This window comes from Coturnix japonica, chromosome 8 (genome assembly GCF_054131305.1).
Source record: "Coturnix japonica strain WE chromosome 8, WE-NBRP24, whole genome shotgun sequence".
NCBI lineage: Eukaryota > Metazoa > Chordata > Aves > Galliformes > Phasianidae > Coturnix > Coturnix japonica.
The window spans coordinates 30,538,294-30,553,978 of NC_140670.1; the positions used below are offsets into that span (position 1 = coordinate 30,538,294).

General features: G+C 48.1%; 1 protein-coding gene across 1 annotated transcript in view; it reads right to left on the minus strand.

The window, feature by feature from the left end:
- CTBP2 (C-terminal binding protein 2) overlaps window positions 1–15,685 on the minus strand; it is an 87,692-nt gene that overhangs the window by 39,638 nt on the left and 32,369 nt on the right. The gene's annotated exons all lie outside the window — the stretch shown is intronic.

Sequence of the window (15,685 nt, forward strand, 5' to 3'; positions counted from 1 at the left end):
AGGAAAGGGAAGGTGGGCACAAGGAGTGAGAAATCCTTTCCCGAGTGGCCATCTGCACCCAGCTGCAAGCCCCGGCCGCTCTGCATGCAGCTAAGTCAAAGGATGTCCTCATTGGAAACACTGGCTCCTGCTTCCTCCTCTGCAAAGCACAACCAGCAGCACTCAACTCATCCCTGCAGCACAGTCATACAGCCCCCTCGGTGGGTTTATCCCTCTGCAGCAGCTTCTGCACTGAGCAAGTGAAAGCCTGTGGGTTAACCAACCCATGGGCTGGGCTGTGCATGTCGGGGTGAGGGCTCTAACAAAGCTGCTGCAGAGCGAGATGACAATTTCATGGAGATTATTGTCATTATTATAAATGGTTATCAATTATGCATCACATTGATAGTTAATTTATAAAAGGAAAACGGTTGTGTTGGTACAACTGAATTCTGACTCAGGGAAGATGGGCGATTTCCTGGTAGTTAATGGCCAATTTCCCAGCAGCACAACTGCAGCGTAATCTCTGAGATTTATAGCAATAATTAATTGATTTTTTTTTTAAACATAGGGATGCTAAAGAGCACGGTTCCCACTGCCATTAATAATTAATGCCACACTTTAAAAGAAGCAGAAAACTTCCATTCTGGAGGCAGAAGCTTGCAACAGACAAAACGTTTTGTACAACAGGAATGATGCTGTCGGTGCAGCTAACACAAGGGCAGCGTGTCCATGTCCAGTGTTAGATGGAGACACGTGGCTTTCGAGGCTTATTAAATCCCAGCTCACCTTTAGGGAGAAACAACGGGTTATAAAAAGTTCCCTTCAGAAGAAAAAAGTTCCTGTTTTGCTCTGAAAATGCTCACAGGGATGACTGTGTTGTGTCTGGGACTCCCAAACAAAATCGATATGCAAAGGGTGCATAGTTTTGACAGGGTGCATTTCCTGATGGACAAACGCTTCCAGTGAAGTTTTCTTCCAGCCATCTTAACTCACTGTATTGCTCCTGGAAAGAAAACTTCCTACAAAGGAATTGGTAACAGTGCAGAGGTCGCTGCTTGTATTAGCAGAATCCCACACAGCTTAACACAGTGGTCATGAACGAGCTCCCTCCTAACGATTCTAACTGCTCCATCCTTACATGACAGGCGTCTGAGATACCGGCCAGCAAGAAAAGCACAGCTCCAAAGCCTTATTAGAACTGTGTCAGGAGCTCACAAGCTGTCTATGGCAGGGCTGGATGAAAGGAAGCAAAACGAGTGGGTGCTTCCCAGCCTTCCCGTGGAGCTCTAAAAGAAAAGAGCTCTTCCATTTGCAGCAGTGAGGATGCAATTAGCTGTGCTCCCAACTCCAACCTCCCCTCAGCCATTTCTCCAACCAACCCAACCGGGAACAGACCGCAGGGCTAAATGTCCTCCGAAATAAAACAAACACAGTCAGGCAAGGCAGGACAGGAATCACGGGCAGCAATTAAAAGACAAGAAAACCTCATTGTATAAGGGAACGCGAGAGAGAGAGGCACGCACAGAAAAACTGTACTTCATCTTTAGCGAGATTAGGAAACAAGTGAAGTGATTTACATACAGTAATTGCATGTCCATGGTAGCCTCCAACAGTGTCTTTCAAAATGTAAATTTCCCTGCAAACCCTCGGACATGATGATAGCCAGCAGTTAGTTAGTTATTTAAAGAAGCAATGTACTTAAATGTAATGTTTTAGGAAGAAAATATTCATCCCGATGTAACACATTTAGATAGCTTCTTAATACTGCCCGTCAAATACCACAGTCCATGAGCCAGAAAATGAGAGAGGAGCTGTACCAGGGCTTACTTTTCTTGCTTCCGATGGGAAATGAAAAGAAAGAAAAGGCAATTTTCCAAACTAAAATGCTCTGTTGGACAGAAGTATTTAGAGAGGTGATTTCCTCGCTCGTGGTCCCTCTCACCGAGTGCTGCTTTAACATCAGGTGTACGCTGCACAAACAGGGGTAAGATTTGTTTTAATGTGGGACTCCCATTCAGAGAGCCCTGACAGGCCTGACAAGTGGGCCCACATCAATCCAGTGAGGTTCAACAAGGCCAAGTGCAAGGTGATGCACTCAGGTAGGGACAATCCCAGATATATGGAACTGGAGGGGCTTCAAGGTCCCTTCCAACCTGAGCTGTTCTATGTAACACTGAAATGAGCTACAGTGAGCTCTCCCTGCCACCTTTACATTAAGATCCACTGCCCAAAAGCTGGATCTCACCCAATCCAAGGTTTCAGCTCTCAGGGCTGTGAAGTGCCCAAGCTTCCATCCAGGGCTATGACTGCAGCAGGGCTGTGCCCAAGGCTTCAGATGTCAGCAGGGCAGCCTGGCTCAGTGCAAGAAAGGAAACATGGAGAAAAGAAAGGAGACTGAGATAATGGCAGGGGTGGGGAACAGACAAAGCAGCCGGCACAATGCAGGAGGGACACTCTGAGTCATCCTTCCTCCCCGCTTCAGCACTGCATCCTTGAGGGGGGTACCCAGCTCTAAGAGCCACAGGGAGGAGAAGGATGCCAGGAAAGACAGACACCACTCAGTCCCTGCCCAGATCCTCCTTTTGGATGCTTTCTTTAGAAAAGCAACAGCAAAACAGCACGTGGAGTTCCCGGTGTCAAGGTACCATTAAGCACAATAGCTCAGCAGGAACCAAAAACGGATTAAACATTTATATGGGTGATGAGAAAAGGACATAGATTTTCATTAGGAAGGACAGAAAACTAATAGGTTATCATAATTATTATTATTTAATGCCTGAGGGATGTCGCCCTATGCACTTGGGAAGAGGAATCACACAGTTTCTGTGTGGCCGACGTTTGGGCTTCTCCTGCTCCATTAAATGCCCTTGTCCATCTCCTGGGAAACAGGACATGAAGAAAAAGGATTCTTCCCAGTTTGTGGGAAAACAATCTAGCCGTGAAGCCTTCGGCACCCTCAGAACAGCCAGGGCCGGTCTCTTGCTATAAAACCATTGCTAATTAGCTTGAGTGCCTTTATTAGTTATTAGTATGATTCTGCTGCCGCAAAGCGTTCAGCGATGTTTTGCATTAAGGCCTCTCCATGGGAATGCCTGCACGCCTCCGTGGGTGGCAAGAAGCAGTTTCTGTCTGGTACCTTGCTTGTTTAGTGCCCAGAAATGTAAGGGCTGAAGCCTTGTCCTCCTCTGACAGCTTGCTGCCTTGTCCCCAAAAAAGCAATGCAGCAGGTCAGGCGTGCTCTGCAATGAGCCGACACTCCCACGTTAGCACCTGCAGATGGAGAAATAAAGAGCTCTTCTGCTTTTCACCATACAGAGAGGAGAATATCACGCCGTAGGAGTGCTGAAGAACTGGTAACAATTTTAAGAAACTCACTATTATATGAGTGAACAAAATGTACCATAACGGCATATGAGCCTGCACATCTGCTGCTAAATTAAACACGCTGCATAGAGATGGAGACCACATCTTAAAACATTATGCAACGAGATACAGACTGGGCTAAAATAAGAATGTTTCGAAGATGACACAGAGGGCCTGATCCTGCACTGCTCTGAGCCCTGAAGACATGGCGAGGACCCCCGCTCTGTGCCAACCTGTTGTCTCAGTAGGAGAATTGCAATTACAGGTGTATATGTTAAAAAGAACACATGGCTTTGCAGCATTCTGTGTCCATGTTAATGATACTTAAACCATGAGTCAGGTGGTTCTGACACTCCTACAGCTGCAGCACAAACACACAGCTCTGCTGTAAGGACAACTGTCACCTCTCCTGCTGCCATCAGGAAGCAGGTTGATGCTCTGCCCATCCCTCATTGACAGCCTGCAGGGACCCGGCGCTGGGCAAAGCAATAACCAGGAGCTGAAACTGAATTATCCACTTAGCTTCGAGAGGGCCTAATCCATCTGCTAATTAATCACGGGCCTCCTTCAGCATCTCTTATCTTGTTTTTCTAAGTATCTGCCACCAATAACACACACTCCGATACCACAGCACATAGTGGCACATCGTGGCCTGGGAAACTGCCTTCAGCTTATCAAGTTAAAAGGAGAAAAAGATACAGAAATAATCTGACAGTCTCCAAAGGTCCCTGCCATGCTACAAAACAAAACCTCACCCCATGTCCTGCCAGCCTTCTTGGGTTGCTTGTATTTCACCAACCTGCAGGACGGAGGTGAGCCTTCATCTGTTTTAATCTCGATAACCAAAAACTCTCCTCTATTCCAGCAGTTATTTGGTACCACAACAAAATCAGCACGGCCAGACTGGAATCCCCTAGAAAAAAAGCCTATTTGCCCATTGCCAGATGAGTTATGTGGTTATTTGGCCGTTAGAGGGCATTTCATACTGCGGAGTGAAGCACAGGGCTTGGGAACAGCACTGCTAACCCCCATCTGGAGCTGCTGGAGAACCGCTTCTGTCTGCTCTCATTTAGTAATTGCCACTTTTCAACCTTTCCATATGCTGTATATAGATGAGCAAGCAAGAGCAAGGACAAGAGGAAAAGAAGAAGAAATAGCTACGATAAAAAGTCCTGGCTATACAAACACTTTGGTGCACAGCTATTGTTGCCTCCAAGGTTTGGTTTTGTTCAGTTCTCTTCATTCCCCTCCCTAATTCCAACACAGTAAATCCATCCCTTTTTGCTCTCACACGCAGCACTTCGTGTTTTCTGATGTTCTAAAAATGATTAATGGATAAAAACTGCAGGCTGTGTCTCAGCACGACTATCCACCTCTGGAGCTGGAGCAGAGGGCTCTTCCCTCTGCCGAGCTGAACAAAGGCAAACACAACTTCCCCGCTGCCAAGAGGCAGGGCAAGGCCACTTACCTTCTGATGCCTCCTTCTAGATCCCACCGTGCTCCTAAATGTGAGCTTTAAGTCGTTTTCAGCTTCTGCTGGCTAGGAAACCACACGAAGCCACCCACTTCCCCGCTCTGGTGTTTTTCCTCCCTCCATCTAAATACAAATCGAATTAGGAAAGAGACAGATATCTCAGCATCCATCTCCAAACACACGTATGTTTGTAATCAGGGTGGCCAAACTTCCTGAGCATGAGCTGCATACCAAAATCTTCATGTGGCCAAGAGCCACATCCTTCCAGCCTCCATGCCTCACACACACACCCCCTGTGGAGCTCCCTGATTCCCCATCACCACGTAAGGACTCACAACCAAAGTGCCTCAAAGTCTGCAATACTGCCCCTTACTCACAACTTCTCCGTTCTCTCATACTCCAAGCAGATCATTTACAGCCTACATGAAGATGAGCAGTGACATGGGATGCCTTCCTTGGGCCCACCCCATGGAGATGTCATTCCCCTGCTATTCCCAACCACTCACTCAGGACCTGGATCATCAGGAGAGCCAGGACGATGCCCTGCAGGCACATCACACGCCAGCAGACCCCACCAGCACCCAGCTGCCCTGCATGGAACAGCCTGCGTTCCTCAGTGCATCTCGAGCTCTTTTCCAACACCGCCTGGTCTGGGAGCAGCAGGAGGAGCAGCAACACTCCGCCGTCTCCAGGAGATTTTCAGAGCCGTAATTTGCTCTTATCTGAAAGCTTATATTTACAAGTCACTCTTACACAGAAAGTCCTCATCTGCATTGACTTATTTAGCAACATGAAACAAAATAGCCTGAAGCTATTCGTGTTGCTTAACACACTCTTTTTTTTTTATTATGTAGATGATGCTCTTCGTAAAGAAATATTCAAAGGGGAAAACCGTGTTTTGTTTGCAACACTCACTACTATCAGCAAAGAAAATGTGCTCTCACCAGTCTCTGAAGGGGGAAACACGTGTAATACCTTCAGCAGCTCGGCTAATTCATCTTTTGCTGCCTGACTGCTAGAGGAACCTGAAACGGAACATCTCCGAATGGAAATGTGGGAAACCCTGTTTGTTGTGATGTGGGATCTGCTCCCCCTGCACAACCGCTTTCCACCTGAGTAAGTCCTGTGTGTGTTTTCAGGTACGCAGTTGTTGTACTCTACAGAAAAAAAGAGAGTTCAATAGTTCAAGGCCACGTCTCCATTCAGGCATGTTCCCACAATACGAGCTGGCCCTCCTTCCTGTGCTGGAGGCGCTCCTCTCCTCACCGCCCGCACACAAAAGGGCCTCAGCTAAGGAAGTGATGGGCAGCATTCACTAGCGCTGGAGATGAGGATGGGGATGGCTCTGTGAGAAGGAAGGGTTCGGACCCCCCAGCCATCCTCCCCTCCCTCCTTTACCTCTCACCTCTGCTGCTCCCACGGCATCGCTCACACGGTTTAATTTCCAGAGGGGTGAAAGGAGAGGGAAGGAGGGACTGAAGGGAGTGGAGAGAGGTTTAGATAACAGCCATAAATAAAACGAAATAATTCTCCTGCCACTAACCTTTAGCACTAAGTCAGAGCATCCTCTGCCACCACCACAGGTCTGCATAATCTACGCATCTTTCTTAGGAGGCAATTTGCTTTGTCGCAGCTATTTTGGGACTTAACAACACTTGGGTTATTGACCTAAATCTACACAGCCTCATCTGGAGCCGTAACGGCCCATTGTGTACCAGGGCCTGCTCGGGACTCCTTAATGCACAGATTATTGATGCAATGAACTGTGACAGCTCCTATAGAGCTGTTATGGTTTATTGTCGCAACACCTACTTGGGGTCCCTTTAACGCTCAGATCAGTGACACAATGGGCAGACACGGCCGCTGCTCGGGATGCACTGCTCTGCAGATCGCTGACTCGAGGGACCGCGGAGCCTCAACCTCCCACGTCCATGCAGAGAGCAGAGAACACGTGGCAGCCCCACATCCCTGTTCTGGGGGTGAGACATGGGGTGATACAGCCGCTGACCCAGCTGGCTCTAAGGGGGGATGTCTGCAGAAGACAAGTTGCTACTGAAAATAAGGATTTGTAATGAACGTCCCTGTGGGACCAAACTTTTAGGAAGAACAGCCAGAGGCTTGCATTGCAGATCAAGGCTGAAATCCTGTATGAGGAATACATGGAAATTAGCCATAAGAAAAAACAGGGTCTAACTTTCAGGGGGAAAAAAAGAGAGGGAAAGGAAAACATTTTATGTTCCAAGAGAATGAAAAGCGAGTGAGCACGATAGGAAAGTGCACAAATATCTACATTTCTCCCTTCCTTTCCTCTTGAAGAACAAAAATATCTTAAGAGGCTGAAAGCTAAGCACGGTTTAAAGGAATTCCCTTGTGCAGGGAGACCTCAGGCTGAGAAAAGAAAAATTAAAACATTAACACTACCCAAGTGTTCGCAGCCTCCCCCGAACAGCAGCGGCCGGCTCAAAGAGCTGCAGCTGGCTTTCCACTATTGCACACATCTTCCCCGCTATTCACCGAGCTTTTTTTAATATCGGTGACACTTCACATTCGAAACTGCAGTTAAAAATAGGCTGTTGGTCCTCCTGCTTTAACCCTCTGAATGCACTCTTCCTTTTCCTCCCACCCCCGTGCTTGTCAGCTCTGCCTCCCCACCCCACTGCGGGTGATACAGGGCGAGTGGGGACCCCACTGCTGCCCCCAGGCCTGGCCCAGCCCCAGAGCATCCCTCTCTCATTCCTCCCCAGAGCTGACAGCAGGTTTTATCCACAGCAATGAAGGCACCGGGTCTGTTGTGCACCTCCACCTCCCTTCCCACCTGCATTTAGAGACGACGTGAGTCTAAGGCTTAAAAAAACACCACTCAACACGAATGTTTTCTCTTCCCCCAATCAGCAGCTCAACTGGGAGAGGAGAGAAATTCTTTTGTTATCCTAAAAATACTTAAATACTGAACCTTCACCCAGGAAATAGGCCTGGGGAACAGCTGCTGCTGCTGCAAGGAGCCCTGCATGAGAGAGACTCAAAAATCAATATCCTTCACCCAACTTATCAAATTTACTGAGGACATTTATACAGTATAATTAAATAGGAAAGAGATACAAATACAGAAGAGTATTTGCACAGCACTGCATAGCAATTGCATTATCTCTGAAGCAGAGGACACTTTGACAAAACAGGAGGGAAGGCACCATACATCAATCCGAGGAGCAGCAAGGAGCATGGGGAAGGTCTCCGTTCCCATCGCTCACAGAGAATCTTGAACACGTAAGTAGAAACAGCCACATAACAGACATCAGCACGTATACCTAAGGCGTTTCTGCAGGTCCTGCTCAGTCAGCCAGAACGATGCCATCAGAATTACGTCGGCAATGAACGTGGTCCAAAACACGCGGGTGCCTCTCAGGCACAAACAGGGGCTCCAACATGGGTTGGAGCACTCCCTTCTCACTGGCATGGAAGCAAAGCAGACGCTATTGTGTTGCCTTCCAGCCTATAAACGTACCAAATAAAATCGATTTTGCTCAGTAATCCACTCGCTAAGTTGGTGATGTTTTCCACAATCAGCAGCCGTCTCCGCTGGCTCGTGAGATAAAATCTTCTGTGCAAGGTTAAACCTGGGAAAGGCCGACTGCCAGTGCAGGGCAAACTAAAACACCGCAGAAAAGGCAAACTGGATTATCTGGCTATTTGTTAAACAATTCTTCTCACAAGGGTTGTATTACAAGTGTGCTTTGTGAACACCCCTTCGCTTTCAGGTAGAGCCAGAAGAGTTGGCTCCTCTTTATTATTAGAGTCTGTCCAGGCAGCACATTGCAGAAGATGTGACATCTCTCTTGCCACACTGACCACAGAATTTAGACCAGCCCAGTGCTGGACACAAGCTCGAGTCTGAATGCTGGAGAATGAAAGGCTTTGCAACTTTGCTTTCCCCTACTTCAGACTCTAAAGTTTGATCTTCATGACTGCCTACAACAATTAGGCATAGTCTAATGATACTGACCAATAAAAATTAATACACAAGGCGGGCAGCATTCCCACCATTCAGAGATGTAATCCTTTTATCCAGCCTGCTCAGGAAGCCCCCAGCAGATAACCTGCTATATAGACTGAGCTGGGGCTGACAGTGCTCCCTGCCCTGCCTGCTGTTCCCCACACCACTGGACACCATCAGCAGACAGGAAAGCTCAGCCATCCCTTCTACAACATATCCATCACAAAGGGCAAATGCCAGGTTAAAGGCTTTTTGCTTGCCTCTGTTGTCTTCACTTGCTAACGTGAATCATACTCAACACTATTTTGAGCAATCCTGTATTAAAAATGCCCGTGAGTCATTTTTCTTGAAACCTGAAGCTATTGGTAATGTTTGAGTAATACTCAGGAATTTTTAAGATTCTGCATACTTCTCTTTTTAATTAAATAGGAAAAGGGGAATCTGAGCCACAGTTTTTCTTTTCTCCTTATTTGACCCGCATAAACCCAACGCTCAGCATAGAAATCACAACTCATGAAGTAAAATGTATGGGGACCACTAAAATGAAAACAGAACACAAAGAGGCAACCTGGGGATCTCCATCAACCTAATTTCAACGTGGTATTAAAAAGAAAGTCTATGAGGCTAATTTCATAAACCTCAAATTAACACGTGTCCCTTTCCAGATGGAATAACTCAATAACTGATCACCACACTGTATCTCCCCCTCCATCATTCCCCCTACCTGAAGCCAAAAGAAGACTGAAGGCTTCAAAGTGAATGCCACTATCTCAGGAACACCAGGACTGGAAGAAGAAGGCAGGTTCTGGACAGGACCGACAGCAGAGAAACTTCTCTCAGCTGACTCCTGGATGAACTCAGCATCTCTGACAGTCTTAGACACACAAGTCATGCTCAGACTTGAACATCCCTTGGCCAAAAGCAAATTAAAAGGCAGCAGGAATGAGCAAGCTTTACTGCTCACTACTACCACATTTGCTTCCCCAACAGCATCAGTTCCTGCACAGATTCCCACCCAGCACCATCTGCAGCAGCAGATCTAGAGATGCAGGAGGAAAGACTGCATGGCAAAAAAAGCAACACCCAGATGATCCCCCAGCAGGGCAGCCTGGGGATGGGACTGAGATCTTCTGGACTCTTTGGGCTGGATAAAGACCCAAGAGGCTGCAGAAAAGCAGGCACCAGTACTGCAGTCAGCACTGATGGGAATGTTACTGGTAGAAGCCTCATTGCTGGCATGGCAACCCGTTCATTTTTTGAGCCTGAAACTGATTCAGGACCCCATTCATTCACCTCAACAACTGCAAACACAGACAAGGCCGACAAGACTTTCTGCTCCAGCCACGGGCCTGCAAGTCCAACCTGTGAGAGCATTGCTAGGGAACATATCACAAAGGGAAACTCGTTTCCCTCAGACAGCCCGATGGAGCCCATCAGAGGAAACATCTGCCATCCTCCACGGAGGACAAAAAGGAGGAGGATGTGGTTGGTTCATCCAGAGTCAAAAAAGCCGAAGATATCGAATGGTGCACAGGTTCTGACCATGGCGGGAGACCCCCTTCTGCAGGCGGGCCTCAGCAAAATGGGTTAAAAAAGCAGCACTAGAGAGACTGCCGAGTAAGAAAATGGCAGCAGCTCACTTGATGAGGTCAGTGACTGAAGTGGCCTATGGTACTTGTAAGAGAAAACATCTGTTGGTGTTAAAAGGTCAGCAGGAAATGAACGCTATTTACTTTGTCCTTACTGGTTAGGCCAACACTCCTCGAAAGAGAACCACACATGGCATAGCTTAGCATTAACCAAAGTTCAAAACCCTCACAGCTCTCTTCAGGGCGGCTGCCTAGCCTGCAGCAGGACCCCTCACTGCCCCCAGGACCACAGGCAGCCCCGGTGCCCAGGCTGAGCACCAAGGGCAGCCCACCACCAGGGAGTCCTCCTGCCCCATGGGCCACCAACCCGCAATGCTTCGGGAGAGCTGGGGGGGAAAAACAAACCCCACACCCTTCTTCAGGAACAAGCCGTTAAAATAAATCCATCAACATAAAAGCAAGAAAACAAGAAGTTTCTCCTGAAAAACAGGAAGCGTTAGGTACATAGCAGCTTAAAATAGTGCCTACTGGGTTTGTTGACATAAGCCGGGACTCCCGGGGCCACTGTACCTTTGGGGCAGCCCTGAGGACAGCCACCCTTCCCACATGGCTGTGCATCACAGCCCCATGGAGGTGAGAGCAGGGGACGGCCCACGGCCTACAACCCCACCACGCTTCCTGTGAGGCACATGGGGCTCCCACAGGAAACCTTCACTGGAAACAACCAGCAGCATGAAGCTCTAATCGCAGCCAATGCTGAAGGCCGGTCGCCCCTCGTTTGTTTTTAAAACTCAGCCTGAAGCTTTGAGTATGCAGGGTTTACGACCTGCCCTCGCTCACCCACCAACATGCAGGCAGGATGAACCACCGGCGTCTAACAGCAAGTTAAAACAATGTGGCTCTGCTCCCCAGTGATGGCAAGGGAGGGGAGAGCTCTACTCCAGCTCTCTGGGCTGTCAAGTGCTGCCCATCTGCTCCATACCTCCAGCCCATACTGACCTGCCCGCCTCCCCCCACAGAATGCATCACACCACACAACATCCCGCAGCAGACACCGAGGGGCCCCCATCATGAGCAGCTAATTATTGGAACGCATTGAATTATTACTCAAATTAAGATTTGTGGGCTTTCCCCTCACCTAACAATACGCCTTTGAGAGCAGCGCTGCTAATACGCTTGAGCAAGAGCAGCGGTGTAGCTCCATGTGCAATTAGGGCAGCATGTGGATCTTATTGCTCCTAAGGACTCTCATTTGATTTCCCGCACCACCAACTGGTGAGAAGTTTTCGAGTCTAAATGCAGAAGAATTAGATCACTCTTTGGGGTGGTCGCATCTGGGGTTGGAAAACCAGATGGAGTGTGTTTCTAGAGTCCTTTGTAATTGAACCAACACTCAAAGTTGCTATGGAGCACGCAAATAGCATCGCTGCTCTGGGGCAGCCCGCAGCAGGGCTGAAGCCGTGTCTGCCAACACTCTGAGACACCATCTCAAGCACCATAAGGGAGGAACGGGCCTGTGGGCTGTGGGTCTTAAAACGTTGTGAGTGTGGACCTAAGGACAGCAAGTAGGATCATGAGTGCCATTGTGTGTTATGGGCTTCTGTGGTTTTGAAGCTCTCTTAATCAGCAGTCAACAAAGTGTGGCTCCCCATGGCACAGGAAGAGGACCCAAACCTTGCTTTCCTTTCTTTTTTGCTCTGCTTGCAACTCAGACCACGCAGGAACAAAGTCACAAGTCAAACAATAATAATGAGGTGATGAGAATTCGTCTGCCGGATGCTGAGTCTGCATCCCGAGGCTGCCCACGCAGTGTCCTTTGGGCACTGACATCGGGGTGCTCCCCTGCATCCCAGCAGACAACACACAGCCCTGGACCACTCCCCAGCTTAATATTCCCAAGAGCAGAAGCCAAGCCATTAATGAGCAATTCAAACCTAAGCACTGCACCTTTGTCCAGGGCAACTGGGAATTGTTGGCATTTTGAATTGATGTATGATGGAATCATAGAATGGCTTAAATTGGAAGGCAGCTCAAAGATCGTACTTGTTCCAACCTCCTCTTGGAGGAATATACTTTTTAGTTTCCAAGGGTGAGATTTTATAAGCATTCTGATCTTAGAGAAATTAAGAGAATATTCTCCTTTGAAGCCACAAAGCTGACACTTGGGCTTCTAAGGGACATGGTTTAGTGGGGAAATACTGATGGTAGGTGGACAGTTGGACTGGATGATCTTGGAAGCCTTTTCCAGCCTTGGTGGTTCCTATGATTTCCTTCACTTAAATACCCATGAGCTGTTTTCTGCCAGCCCAGCCCTCCTTCTACACCAGCACTTCTGAAGCTTGAGTATCCATGGCCACAATGCAAGTAACAAAACCAGACCGGCTTTTCCAAACGTGGCTGCAATGAGCTGCTCCCCGTCCCCACGGCATCTGGGGCTGCTGCAATTTCTGCAATAACACGATGAAATATATATCTGGGTGACCACGCGGTCAATTTTAAGCAGCCAATTTGGAATTTCTGGTTGGTAGAGCACCAAAGGGAGTGCAAGGATCAAAAGCTGGCCATCGCACAACGTATTTCACAACAAATTCAGACTGTTTTTCTAACCCAGCTGTCTTGTTTAAAAACCAGCGCAACCCTCCAAGGTATACAAATAATTAATTTCAACCCAGGCACCGAAGCAGCAGCTCCCAAACTTTCTTTTCTGGCTGCGACCTCATTTTACAGCCCGGTAACTCCGTGCAACCCCAAACAGCAGAATAAATATTGGACAAAATGAAATTTCCACCAGGTTCACGACCTTGTTCATAACTTCAACCAACCTCGTCTTGGGGCCATCGTCCTCTCTGGGAACTGACAAAGTTCTAATACAGATGATGTCCAAAGCGCACCGATGGGCCACTAATGGTGACTCTAAGGTCACTTAAACCAAAATCCTCCCCACAGCTCTGCTTGCTCTTCACAGAGGGTATAAACCAAGACACGGATGTTACCTGACCACATCACAGCTAAATCCCCTTAAAATTACCACCCTCGCTGGTTTTTACTGTGACAAGACATATCTCAGCATCAGGGGAACTACACTGGACTCTGTACGCTGCTGGGAACCCATCACCAAGACACTAAGAGGGTTAAAATTGGCCCCAAAGCACTTCAGCAGCACTCGGCTCCCAGTCCATGGCTGAGTCCATGGCTTCAGACAGTGATGTACACAACCAAAAGCAAGAAGCAGCAAGTTCCTGCACACACATCCTGGGGACAGACATCAGGGGCTGCTGCTTGGACATGCCTTGTACCCAGACACCCACAGCGGGGCTCAGCCAGCACTGTGCATAGCAAGCACTGCGCACTCATTGCTTCCTCATTCCGCAGCCTGAATGTTAACCACCAGGATATTCCCATCAACGTGCAGAAAAGCAAGGGTAAAAAAAAAAAAAAAGATGTAGTCCTCTGGCTCCCCGTTGCCATTAAAATTAATTGCCACATAAAATTGCTGATTCCTAGCAAATGAAGCCGTACGATTTATCAACTCAAGGATAGAGCAAACTCACTGGTGGTTTAAATACATTACCTGAGTTATTACTAAATTTTGTTCCAGTGACAGTTTTATGGATAATGTAGGTTTTATAAATTCATTAGCATGGGACTAACTTTCAAAGTAAACAAAGACACTAAATAAACACCGCGGCGCTGTATTTACACACAAATAGATTTCCCCTTCCTCCCGACGCCTCGCTGGGGTGCTCAGAGAAAAAATACAACAGCAGCTCTATGGGGGCACTTTGTGAAGGGATGATGTGGCTGCAGGACCAGGGCCAGGTTTTCATCCAGAGGGTAGTGACGCACTGGGACAGGTTGCCCAAGGAGGCTGTGGATGCCCCATCCCTGCAGGCATTCAAGGCCAGGCTGGATGTGGCTCTGGGCAGCCTGGGCTGCTGGTTGGTGACCTGCATACAGCAGGGGGTTGGAACTGGATGAGCACTGTGGTCCTTTGCAACCCAGGGCATTCTGTGATTCTATGACATGGGGGAAGCAGCACTACAGCATCTACAGGACGTGCTGCAAAACAAAGCAGGATGCAGAGAAGAGAGGCAGAACATCTTTTGGTCTTCCTCCCAACTTACAGCAAAGTATCTCAGAAGGAAGCATACGTTTGAAGGGGGTACTGCTGCTACTGCAAGAAACCTCACTGTGATGGAAGTTGCTTTAACCTGTATTTGCTGGAAGAAGTGACTAACACTGCTATAAAAAAAAAGAGAGAATGTAGGGGGAAAAAAAGCTGTTTTTCTCCACTTTTCTGTTCTGTTTACTCTGTGCATTTATCAGCAGCATGTGCAGAGCCAGTCTCACTCTTTCCCCCGTGCAGGCAGTGAGTTAGTCACACTTTCCCCTGTTGTGCAGCTCCTTCAGTCAGCAGCGGGGAAGTGATAAAGCTGAAGAAGCTAAACAAAAACAGGAAAACGCAAACGTAAAAAACACTGAACTCACCAGGAGGTCCGTGCAGGGGAAATGTAATATTCAAACTGATTGTGCTTGCTTTAATTGAGGAGACAGCAATGTGGGCAGGAGCTCCTCGGGGCTGAGCACAGGGTGGGGGCAGCGGGCGGACACGGGAGCTCCAGATGCTCCTGAAGCACAGTGCCAAGGCAGGAGCAGGGCACTGAGATGAGCTGACCCTGCTCACAAGGAGAGAAATTGCCACCAGAGAACAGTCTTTGCACAGCTCGGAGCGAGCTGCAGCTCCCAGCCCCAGCAGCACACTCAGTTAGGCTGGCCAGGTGTTAAATTAAGAGCTGGCGGCAGGCACAGCCCTGGTTTTGCGACCGGCGCAGTGTAATTATGCACCATTGCTTCATTCTTGGGGGTCTACTTATTTAAAATGCATTAAAGAAATAAATCACCGCTGATTGTTCTGTCCCCTTCTCTTTTAAGCCAGGCTGGGGCAATAAATCTGTAAAAAGAGTGATTCTTCTTTTAAATAAAAACAACAAAGGGGGGTAACAATGGGAGGCACTGCAACTTATTTCCAGAGTCGCAGCCTCGCTGGTTTTCTTCAGAGACTTTGAACTGATTTATTTGCTAAAAGAGATGCAAGAGGTGGCAGGGATGCCAAATGGCCCTAATACACCTTCACCATATTATCACCACGAACCATCTGGAGCCGTGGTGTCCTCAGAGCTGAGCAGGATGAAGTCTTGGGACTGATCCACGTGCTCAGAAAGCTGCAGTACTAAGTGCGACACATACATGAATACAACAGTAACAGAGGGATTTTATTCTGTGCAA